Source organism: Xenopus laevis, chromosome 4L (genome assembly GCF_017654675.1).
Source record: "Xenopus laevis strain J_2021 chromosome 4L, Xenopus_laevis_v10.1, whole genome shotgun sequence".
NCBI lineage: Eukaryota > Metazoa > Chordata > Amphibia > Anura > Pipidae > Xenopus > Xenopus laevis.
The window spans coordinates 81,597,817-81,610,594 of NC_054377.1; the positions used below are offsets into that span (position 1 = coordinate 81,597,817).

General features: G+C 38.2%; 1 pseudogene; it reads left to right on the forward strand.

Moving 5' to 3' along the window:
• LOC108713529 overlaps positions 1-11,795 on the forward strand; it is a 43,922-nt pseudogene extending 32,127 nt beyond the window's left edge.
• Positions 11,796-12,778: the final 983 nt, after the last annotated feature.

Sequence of the window (12,778 nt, forward strand, 5' to 3'; positions counted from 1 at the left end):
GCCAGGGTGGCTCTTCCGAGTCCCAGAGCACCCGCCAGGGTGGCTCTACCAAGTATCAGAGCACCCGTGAGGGTGGCTCCTCCAGGTCCCAGAGCACCCGCCAGGGTGGCTCTACCTAGTATCAGAGCACCCGTGAGGGTGGTTCTACCAAGTATCAGAGCACCCGTGAGGGTGGCTCTTCCAGGTCCCAGAGCACCCGCCAGGGTGGCTCTACCGAGCCCCAGAGCACCCGCCAGGGTGGCTCTGCCGAGCATCAGGGCACCCGCCAGGGTGGCTCTGCCAAGTTCCAGGGTGGCTAATACAATAGCATTACCTTCTAGTTGGGCACACATGTGGTTAGTTCTGCCCATAGCATTGCCAGTTCCCCAGGTGCACGAAAATGTTGGTCACTGTGGCGCCTGGGAGTCGCCTTGTGAGGGGGGGGGATACTGTCAGGTATTGCTGGGAGTCGAGCCGGGGACCTTTGGGTTTCTGGCTCGATACCCTAACCATTTGGCCAGGTGAGCAGCCTGTAGGGTTACTCACTGTGTGTAACCTGGCCTCTGCAGTCCCAGCCCAGCTGCCGCCTGATTGGCCTCTCCAGCTCAGCTGCTGCCTATCTTAATCAACCAATCAGGGCTGCCTCTTCCCTATTTAAGGGCAGCTCTCAGACCACTCCTTGCCAGAGCATTGCATGGTTTTCTAGTACTGCGGCATCGCCCCTAACTAGGTTTCTAGCTCTTGCCCCTTCTCCCTTGTTAGTCTGCCTTGTCTTGTCCTGCTTACCTTTCCTATCTTGTACCTTTCTAGCCTCGACCTTGTTCCAACCCTACCTTGTACTCCTCTCTTGCTATCCAGCTTCCAGCTCTCTAGCTATCCTGCTCCAGTCTCCCTCTCTTGCTATCCTGCTCCAGTCTCCCTCTCTTGCTATCCTGCTCCAGTCTCCCTCTCTTGCTATCCTGCTCCAGTCTCCCTCTCTTGCTATCCTGCTCCAGTCTCCCACTCTTGCTATCTTGCTCCAGCCCTCTCTTGCTCCAGTCCTCTCTTGCTATCTTGCTCCAGTCTCCCTCTCTTGCTATCTTGCTCCAGTCCTGTCTTGCTATCCGCTCCTGTCTCCCTCTGCACTCTATCCCCCAGTTTGATCTACGCCCGCACCCATCCAAGCCGTTCCACTCCTGCCACGTCCAGTCCTTTCCTGTTGAGTCGTCGCCCTCTTCTTCCTGTCTTGTCCAGTCCTGATCATCGTCCTATCCGTCCTGTTCCAGTCTGACTCTTCGCCCTCATCTACCTGTTCCTGCTTCCCTTCAAGTTTCCCCTTGGCACATACAGCCCCTGCCTCAAGGACTCGCCCTTTCCCTTCTGACTCTACAGCGCCCCCTACCTAATCCTTGACAGCTCTGGGCTCAGATTACAGCAGTGAGGGTAGGAGGGAGGGAGAGAGGAGCAAACTGAACATGCTAAAGGCCGTGCCCTGGAGGTTTAAGCTGAAAACAGGAAGTCTGATGCAGAAGCCCATGAGTACACAATAGAAGTAAAGAAATGCTGTCTTTCTTTTGACAGGGGACACAGAGCAGCATACTTTGATGATCTACTGGTATATTTATATAGATCTTTCTGATAAAGCTTACTTACTTTTTACCTTTCCTTCTCCTTTAAGATGTATTACGCCTCTAAACCAAGGAGCAACTAGGCAGTAATTTGAAAACAGACTGCTAGAAGAATGAGAGAGAGGTCCTAAAAAAGAAGATAACTGAAAATACAAATAGTCATAGATCTTTATCCTTATTAGTCTTTTTCTTTGTAGTCACCAAGATGAGTGATTTTAGAATATATAGAACGGGACATCGTTTAGAAAAGAAGAAATTATCCCAGCATGAAAAGAACATAGCAAACTCTCTGAATGCTAATGCTCTAACTTACATTTTTGTGCAGTAAAATGTTTTGAAGCTTTGGTTGCCTTGGTATTTTTTTTTTTAACTTCACTTGGTTTGGTGTCTTAGCAACAGGAAGCTTCCCAAAATAGTTTCAAGCAGAAAAGATCAAAAACTGTTGCAGCCTTTTACTGAGGATGCAAGAAGCAATGTCTCATCTGAGAACATACCAGACTTTGTATCTGTTGATACTTTATCCATATTAACAGCATTTATCCTCTTTTTCTCTTTAAAATTGTTATGGTAAAGGCTTATTTGCAAGCACAAGTTCAGTGTGCAAAGTACAATTTTAGGCATAAGTTGCTATTATACCCACAATTCTGTATTTTCCCATAATTCTAGTGTAATTGCATCTGCCAGGGGGAGTTCCACTTGGTGCAGTTGCATCCAGTTCATCCGAATAGACTAGTGGGCATGTTGGCAACAAAATTCACAAGCGCAAGTACCTTTAATGAATGGCATATATTCTCATAATTTATTAAAGAGTGCTTAATTTTTTTTAACCATTTACACGTATGGCATAATTATTTCGAAATCTATCGTCAAGAAAGCTTCAAAGGAGAAGGAAAGGCTAAAATTAAGTAAGCTTTATTTATTCTATTGTGTATACATGGGCTTCTGTATCAGACTTCCTGTTTTCAGCTTAAACCTCCAGGGCATGGCATGAGCATGCTCAGTTTGCTCCTCTCTCCCCCTCCCTTTTCCCTCCTCCCTGCTGTAATCTGAGCCTAGAGCTATGAGTAAGCAGAAAGTGATGTCACAACAAGCTAATATGGCAGCTGCTATCCTAAACAAACAAAGAGAGCTTCTAGAGCTGTTTTAACTCAGGTATAGTAAAGCATTCTACAGAATAAATATTGTGTTATAGCCTGCACTATTGTGGCCAATTTATTGGCAATAAACTGCTTTGGTAGCTTTCCTTCTCCTTTAAGCCTTTTTCCATTGACATTTAAACAAACAATTCAGAATTACATCACATATTATATGCACGAAAATACTGTACAACTGATTTGGAAACCCTGTTTTCTGAGCACAACAATACCAAATATGTATAGTTGAATGAAGAATTGTTTCTATTAACTTGTATAGATCAAAAACCCATGGCATTGCAATGCCACCTTATAAAAGCACTGCACTATAAATAAGCATATTTAGTATACAAGGCTATAAGTTAGTTTACAGAAGAAAACCATATATTATAGAAAATGATATATTCTTACAAGTTCAAAAAATATTTCTGAGGAGATAAGTCATTACATTTAAACTGCCTTATAGGACTGAAGTGGAGCCTGTATTATGATGAATCTGTATACTGAATCAATATATTGTGATGTAATTTAACTTAGGCTGAGGGATGTGCAGCCTTTAGGAGTTCACCTATTGCAAATCAACAACCTCAGTCAGCACATGTTTTTGATGCCATCTGGGAAGTAGTTCAAATAAAAAAGCAAACTAATTTTTACTAATTGTATTATTTTATATTATTATTTTAAATTGTTTATTTTTTATTATATATATATATATATATATATATATATATATATATATATATATATATTTTTTTTTTAAATTGCATTTCTGACATTTGCACTGGCACTAAATATATGTGCCTATCATGATGAGACTGTTTAGCTGAAATAGTGACCTTGGCCCTTCAGGGCGCAGTTCTTTTGTCCTCGGCTTAGTTCAAGGTTACATATTAATTATAAACAGACACCAATGAAACAGTGCCTGCTCTTGCCAAATTATATTATCATGAAAATAACATTTGAATTATGCATCCTCTGCTAGAAAACTCAGAAAATGTTTCTTGTTAGATATATAACTGGTCAAGACAACATTCACTATATATATATATATATATATATATATATATATATATATATATATATATATATATATATATATATATATATATATATAATCTTAATGAAAAGATCCGCACTCCATTATGTGCAAAATTCAAAGTTCTTTTATTGCGTACATAAATTCGACATTTCAGCCCCCATTGGGGCCTTTTTTTGCACATAATGGAGTGCGGATCTTTTCATTAAGATTATATGCAACACTTTGGATCCTGCACCCAGATTTGATTGAAAGATTCCGGATTGGAGAGCGCTGCCACAAGTTGACTATATATATATATATATATATATATATATATATATATATATATATATATATATATATATAACCAAAGGAATGGTGCACTCCATAGACAAAATTAATACCTGGGTGCCAGCATGGGAAATAAGCAGTGAACAAGGATGCCGCAATCCTTGTGGGGGATCGAAACGTTGAGGCTTAATAATAAAACATTTTTCTGTTTTTTCAATAAAACCCTGTGAGTGCCGCAATCCTTGTTCACTATATATATATATAGATAGATAGATAGATAGATAGATAGATATAGATATAGATATATATATATATATATATATATATATATATAAAAGATAACAGTGGTATGTCTTTCATTTCCCAGGAACATCTGAGTACTGGGGTATTTTCTGAACAAAGATTTTTAGTTAAGCAGTATTCAGTTGTATGAAATTAAATCAAATGTGAAAAACTGGCTGTGCAAAAATGTGGGTACCCTTGTAATTTTGCTTATTTGAATGCTGTAACTGCTGTGGCCAATTGCAAGTTGTGCTTCTGTTTGACTCTCCTCTGAAGAGTGACAACATGGGATCCTCAAAGCAACTCTCAAAAGATCTGAAAACAAAGATTGTTCGGTATCATGGGTTAGGGGAAGGCTACAAAAAGCTATCTCATAGGTTTAAACTGTCAGTTTCAACTGTAAGGAATGTAATCAGGAAATGGAAGGCCACCGGCACAGTTGCTGTAAAAACCAGGTCTGGCTGGCCAAGAAAAATACAGGAGCAGCATATGCAGAGGATTGTGAGAATGGTTACAGATAACCCAAAGATCACCTCCAAAGACCTGCAAGAACATCTTGTTGCAGATGGTGTACATTGTTCTACAATTCAGCGCAATTTGCACAAAGAACATCTTTATGGCAGGGTGATTATAAAGAAGCCCTTACTGCACTCATGCTACAAACAGAGTCGCTTGTTGTATGCAAAAACTCATTTAGACAAGTCACAGTCATTTTGGAACAAAGTGCTTTGAACTGAGACAAAAATTGAGTTGTTGGGTCATAACAAAAAGCAATTTGGATGGTGGAAGAACACCGCATTCCAAGAAAAACACCTGCTACCTACTGTCAAATTTGGTGGAGGTTCCATCATGCTGTGGGGCTGTGTGACTAGTTCAGGGACTGGGGCCCTTGTTAAAGTCAAGAGTCGGATGAATTCAACCCAGTATTAACAAATTCTTCAGGATAATGTTCAAGCATTAGTCACAAAGTTGAAGTTATGCAGGGGTTGGATATTCCAAGAAGACAATGACAATAAACACACATGGAAATCTACAAAGGCATTTAAGCAGAGGGAGAAGTACAATATTCTGGAATGGCCATCACAGTCCCCCGACCTTGAATATCATCGAAAATCTATGGGATGATTTGAAGCAGGCTGAGCGTGATCAGCAGCCATTGAATTTAACTGAACTGGAGAGATTTGTATGGACGAATGGCCAAAAATACAGCCATCCAGAATCCAGACACTCATCAAAGGCTATAGGAGGTGTCTAGAGGCTGTTACATTTGCAAAAGGAGGCTCAACTAAGTATTGATGTAATATCTCTGTTGGGGTGCCCAAATTTATGCACCTGTTATGCACCTAATTAAGATTCATATTGCATATTTTCTATTAATCCAATAAACGTTATGTCACTGCTGAAATACTACTGTTTCCATATGTTACATATTAAAGGAAGTGGCTACTTTGAAAGCTCAGCCAATGATAAATAAAATGCCAAAGAATTAAAAGGGGTTCCCAAACTTTTTCATATGACTTTACATGTTCAAACAACAAGCAAAAATTTTATTCCATCAAAAAAAATGGAACGTTCTTTCACATAATGTTTGCTTTCCTAGGGAGAAGGAAGGTCACATTATGTAACCAAAATGAACATTAAATTAAATAAATAGGACTGTTGCTACCAATATGGATTGGTGCAGCTAAGTACATGGTACTGTTGTTATTACAGAGAATAAAGTTTTTTCTTAAAATGGGCTCTATGGGAGATGCATAAGGAAAGAACTGGCACAACAGGTCGGGAACATGCCCCTTATCAGACATGTTTTATGGCGCCAAACATCATGGTTAGATGGGGGTACCATTCCCCCACACTGTGCACTGGTTATTAATTAGAAGAGGGGCCAGGGAGTGCTGGTGACTCATCTCTGAATAATTCTATGGGAAATTGTCTTCTTGTAATTTGGAGTTGTCTGTGTATCAGTTTCCAGGTAAGATCTCCCATACCTGTATATGTTTTTTTATTGTTGCTGCATTTACAGAAAAAGTTGTCCAAAAGATTCATTGAATGAAATGACAGCTTTCTCTGTGAAATAACAAAGATAGATTTTTAAATACACTTATGAACATATTAAAATTATCTGACTACAAAACACGTCACATTTTTCTAGCTCTTTCCTTGTTTCACAGTTATCAGACATTAGGGCAATGACTCTCTCCAAGCAACTGGTCAGCAGAACAAAATTACCTTCTAATATAATATTAATGATTTGCATAAGCAAAACAGGAACATCTATCACAATGCAACCCTTTAGTTAAAATAATTGTGTTGATGTTATAATACATTTGTCATCTGGAAGTAAGCTAAAGCGAAATATATATATTTCTATTTCCAGATGACAAATTTAATATGACATTAATTTGGTAATTAGTATGAATCTTATTAAAGACACGCCAACTGCTAATTTAAAGTATTTATCTTTAAATATAATACTAAAAATGTCCCTATTGACTAATTCCCCTAATGTTAACGAAAGGACGTTAATATTAAATGCTGTCACAATGTGATAAATGTTCCTGATATGCTCATGCACATTTGCAATAAAAAGTTATACAGTACCAAAACATTTTAAGGCATTGATATCAGAGTGGCAGAAATAGTCTGTCATATATTACTAACATTTCTAATGGTTGATGGTACTGTCATAGTAATTCTATAATAGCAGACATACTTTTTACGCTGTTAAATTGTAAATTACATTAGAGAAGCATCTAGCAGTCTGCATAACCAGACCTGAGCTCACATCCAGACAGTATTTCATTTAAGCACTGATTTTACCAAAGTTTTTATTCCTCATAAAGTAAAGCTAGCACAAACCAAGAACTAATGTATATACAGTATATCTTTTCTTATATAGATATAAAAATCCTTCTTCCTTGAGCCCAACCCACCCCATATATTGTTATACCTCTGCCATCTTTGAATCCCATTATGCACTCCTATGTCCCATCACTGTACTAATAGCTACAAAAAATATCTCTGCTAAATGTTAGGCACACAACTCACAAGGTTGTTTGTCAGGTCAAACTAAACCAGCCCACCAATAAAATCTTAGGTGTTTGTTGAAACTCCACTGCTCAGCTAGACAGCACTGGTCTACAGCTTTCTGTAGCTTTCATTTTCATTGTGCTTTACAGTGAAAGAATGAATGGTCCAAAATACTAGGATATACTGTAAATTAATCTGTTTCAGAATATTAAGGGGCAGAAATAGGCTCGAGTGAATAGTTTGAATCCAAAAATATTCGAATTTCGAAGTAATTTTTTGGGTACTTCGACCAACGAATTGGTCAAATTCGATTGAACCTAATGATTCGAACGATTCGAAGTAAAAATGGTTCGACCATTTTCGATAATCGAAGTACTGTCTCTTTAAAAAATCCTTCGACTCAATACTTCGCCAAATAAAAGCTACCGAATTGAATGTTAGCCTATGGGGACATTGTAGATTAAATAAATCCAATTTGGATTGTTTTGTTTCCAATAAGGATTCATTATATATTTGGTTAAAATAGAATGTAATGTTTTATTAGTACAGAGAAAGGGGAAATACGTTTTAAAATTTTGAATTAGTTGGAGGTTTCTGGATAATGGGTTTCTGGATAACAGATCCCATACCTTTATCTGATTTTTATTTTGCTTAAAAGATTTTTTTTTGAATAGGTTGGTATCATGTAAAATTCATTTTAGTATTTATAAAATGCAAACATATTCCACAGTGGTGTACTATAAATGGGTATATATATTAAACATCTAGGAAATTGGTCCAATACTTTTGCACTGTACAATACTTTTAACAGCCTTAGGGAACTGTTTCCAACATTTTCAGCACTTATTTTTCAGGTTTAACGTTTAATAGAAAATTATATCCCAAGCAACTTAGGTCTCAATAAAAAGATATTGCATAAAACAGTTCATATGTAAAATCCTGCTTCATCTAAAGAAACCATTTTCATAATATACTTTTTTTTAATAGTATGTGCCATTGGGTAATCCATAATAGAAAATTACCATTTTAAGAACTATGGGCCGCCACCTGGGATCCTACGATTCACAGTGCACACAAAAACATGTTAGGTTAGCCAATTAATGGACAAAGTTCTGTCTTCTGCTTTCATACTTCTTTTTGTTACAGTTAGATCTGCATTATTTCTGGTCAGATTATCTCTGAGGCAGCACACAGACCATCACAAAATGGTGGCCCAAAGTAAGAGATGTAAAAGGGCAATATTTACGGATATGTATATTCCAGTTTGGTAAGATTCTTAATATGCCACTTTTATATCATATGCCAGTTTATATCATATTATCTGTTGCTTAAGTGTTTATTTTGGGGGTAAAGTATTCCTTTAAAGAGGACTGCACATTATATTTTATATTGCATTGACATTGCATTTATTTGGCCTTCTAGTTTTCTTTTATTGTAATGGCTATGCTCTTTTAGACATATGGTCCTTTTTCTTAGTAAACAGGAGTCTTGCTCATTATGTTAAATGGCTTCTATGCGTACTGTACATTGCAGTACTAACCTGCAACTTGGCTTTCTACTTGCAGTGACTGGTAAACTCACAGCCAAGAATGCAAGTGACAGATACAAACTACAGCCTTTGGCTCTATTTTAACTACTGTGCTTGGATGTTAATAGAGTTTCTGCTGTGAATGTAAATAGACCTGAAAGCACATCCACAGGAACGCACAAGTTGTAAAATTGGATTACTAAATCTAAAAGACAAAACTATGGGAAACCTTGCATAACTTTTTTGGGCAAATGCACTAGCTTCTGTCCCAACCAGCATACCAAGCTTACATGCTTTTTTTCTCCTTGTACTGTATGGCGATTTCTTAGTATAAAAATCACATTTTAATGAGTGCAGACATTTATGCCGAAATAGTGTTGTAATAAAAGATGTGCTAATAGGTTATAGCTAAAGGGCACTTGTTGGGCAAAAATATTTTCCCTATAAAAAAGGTGCAGGCTAATAGAGCCCGCACTCCGGTTGGGGTTAACAATTTTTTTTTAAAAAAAAAATTGCACCCAGCCAGCACTACAACACTCGCACTAGGAGGGCACTCCCGGTGAACCCCTGTATATAAAAAAGGCACAATTTGCCCATCTGCAGTGACCCATAGCAACCAAAAAGATGTTTGTAGAATACACATACTTACATAGTTAGTTACATAGTTAAATCGGGTTGAAAAAAATATTCTGTCTGTCCAAAAAATCATCCAAGCCATTCTTAAAGGCATTAACTGAATCAGCCATCAGAACATCACCCGCAGTGCATTCCACAACCTCACTGTCCTGACTGTAAAGAACCCCCTACGTTGCTTCAAATGAAAGTTCTTTTCTTCTAGTCTGAAGGGTGGCCTCTGGTACGGTGATCCTCTTTATGGGTAAAATGGTCCCCTGCTATTTGTCTATAATGTCCTCTAATGTACTTGTAAAGTGTAATCATGTCCCCTCGCAAGCGCCTTTTTTCCTGAGAAAACAACCCCAACCTTGACAGTCTACCCTCATAATCTAACCAGTTTAGTTGCACGTCTCTGCACTTTCTCCAGCTCATTTATATCCCTCTTAAGGACTGCAGTCCAAAACTGCACTGCATACTCCAGATGAGGCCTCACCAGGGACCTATAAAGAGGCATAATTATGTTTTCTTCCCTTGAGTTAATGCCCTTTTTTATGCAAGACAGAACTTGCTGTGGCTTTAGTAGCCACAGAATGACACTGCCCAGACAAATTATTTGCAAAAAACCCTAGATCCTTCTCATTTAAGGAAACTCCCAACACACTGCCATTTAGTGTATAACTTGCATTTATATTATTTTTGTCAAAGTGCATAACCTTGCATTTATCAACATTGAACCTCATTTTCCAGTTTGCTGCCCAGTTCTCCAACTTAGACAAATCACTCTGCAAAGTGGCAGCATCCTGCATGGAACCTATAGTTCTGCACTTTCAATGCCCACCTCCATTAATAAACAAGTTGAAAAGCAAGGGACCTAGTACAACACCAATTAGAAAATGTTCCATTTACCACCAATCTTTGTAGTCTATCTTTTAGCCAGTTCTCTATCCAGGTACAAATACTATGTTCCAGGCCAACATTCCTTAATTTAACCAGTAACCTTTTGTGTGACACTGTATAAAATGCTTTAGCAAAGTCTAAGTAAATCACATCCACTGCCATCCCAGAATCGAGGTCCCTGCTTACCTTCTCATAAAAAGAAATTAAGTTAGTCTGGCAAGATCTATTACGCATAAAACCATGCTGGCATACACTCATAGTATTAGGATTTGCTATAAAGTCCAGTATCTTATACTTTAATAACCCTTCAAAAAGCATTCCAACTACTGGCGTCAGACTGGCTTATAATTTTGAGGCTGAGAACGGGATCCTTTTTTGAATAAAGGCACCACTTTAGCAATTCGCCAGTCTCTCGGCACTATGCCAGATCTCAATGAATCCTGAAAAATTGAGTAAAGAGTTTTGGCAATCACAGAGCTAAGCTCGCTAAGTACCCTGGGATGAATACCATCTGGCCCCGGACCATTGTTTATTTTAACATGTTCTAGTCTCTTTTGAATTTCCTCATGTGTATACCATGCATCATTAGTTGTATTACTAGAATCTGCGCTTTTATTTTGTTTTCATCAACCAGCTGACCCCCCTCTGAAACTAAAGGTCCCACCCCTTCCTGCTTTATTTTTTTACTATTAACATATTTAAAAAATAATTTTGGATTATTTTTACTGCTTGCTGCAATATCCTTTTCTATATCAATTTTAGCTTGCCTTATAGCTTATTTGCATGATTTATTGGCCTCCTTGTACCTTATAAATGATTTTGCTGTCCCAGCTAACTTGAAAGCCTTAAAAGCACGTCTTTTCTTACCCATCTCAACACCAACACTTCTATTGAACCAAAATACTGTATTACTTTGGAACTTCACTATATAATTTTAAAAGGAACAGATTACAGATAACAGATAAATCTGCACTTCATAGAAAAAAATACGTTTTACATACTTGCACTGCATGGACTGCATTGTGTAAGTCCACCAAGTATTATAGAATTTTTAGTATTATGATGGCTTTCTGTTTCTGTTGGCTCTGGATGCAGGGCCTTTTGTTTGTGACTCTGACATGTGGTTGGTCATGTAATTTGTGATCTGAATTAAAGTTATATGTGCTTAGTGAAGGGAGTAGATGTTCCTGACAGTGGGGTGCCAAGCAACTCGTTAACACTTTTTTATCAAATTGCTTGCATTCTGTAGTTTGATATGATACACTTACTGACTACTTACAATTTCTTCTCTTTTTCAGGCTATTAAACTAAGGGAACATTGTAACTGCCCAGCCCTTCCTTCTCCTGATCCAAGATTAGTCTTCAATTCAAAGCATTTTTTTACAAGGCACAGGGGATTTAACACAAGATGCTAAAAAGTGACATCTATTGTTCCACTTGAAGAGAACTGAAACATCCAGCTTGTTTTATACTCAACCAGATTTGTTGAGTATTGAATACAGCATATAGTAACACTGATACATTTCTAAAATATTTGTTTATCATACAGAAGGGGCGTGACTACGGAATTTTTGTGTTCCTGGGGGGCCCCAAAGTTTCTGATGGAGGCCTGGCACCCAGCTGAGAGAAGCGCAAGATTGTCCCTCAACAGCAGCATGTCTGGAGTTACATTTGCATGCTTTTACTTACAACTGAAGCAACAGTTTCCTCACAGATAATGAGAGGTCAAATGTAAAGCAAACTGTTTATTATGAAAAAAAAATTCTAATTAGCGTTAATTATAAATTTCATACCACTTTAAAGATATTCACATTGATCTCCTGCACTCCTATGGGCATCTTTATTATGCTGTGTAAAACAAATATGTTACGCCATGCGAGCGCCAGATTCGCTGCCGTTATTTTACATTGCTTCTGGTGGAAGTCACTCAAAAAAAAACAGTTTTTTAGGGTTGAACTCCACTGGTGATTTCGACACGATCCGACATGCTGTGCAAAAACGCAGGAGTCAAGTCGGATGCAACGGGAATAAGGTAAGCAACAGGAACGTCGGATGGTGTCGCATTGTTTGTCCGACACGACTGTCTGATGCAGACGCTGCACGTTGCGTCTGCATCTGTCAGTCGTGTCGCATTGGATGAACACTGCGACTTCATCCAACATTTCCATCTCTTACCTTATTTCCATCACATCCGACTTGACACCTGCGTTTTTGCACAGCACGTCGGATCGTGGCAAAATCCCCCGTAGAGTTCAACACTTATACGGCAAAGCCTAGTGATGTGCAGTGAATTATCCCTACAAGGGGGATTTTGATAAATCATCTCCATACAGTCTTTCTAGCAGTGTCATTAAATATTATGATAAAATATTTTACACTAACATATATTCAGTGCTAT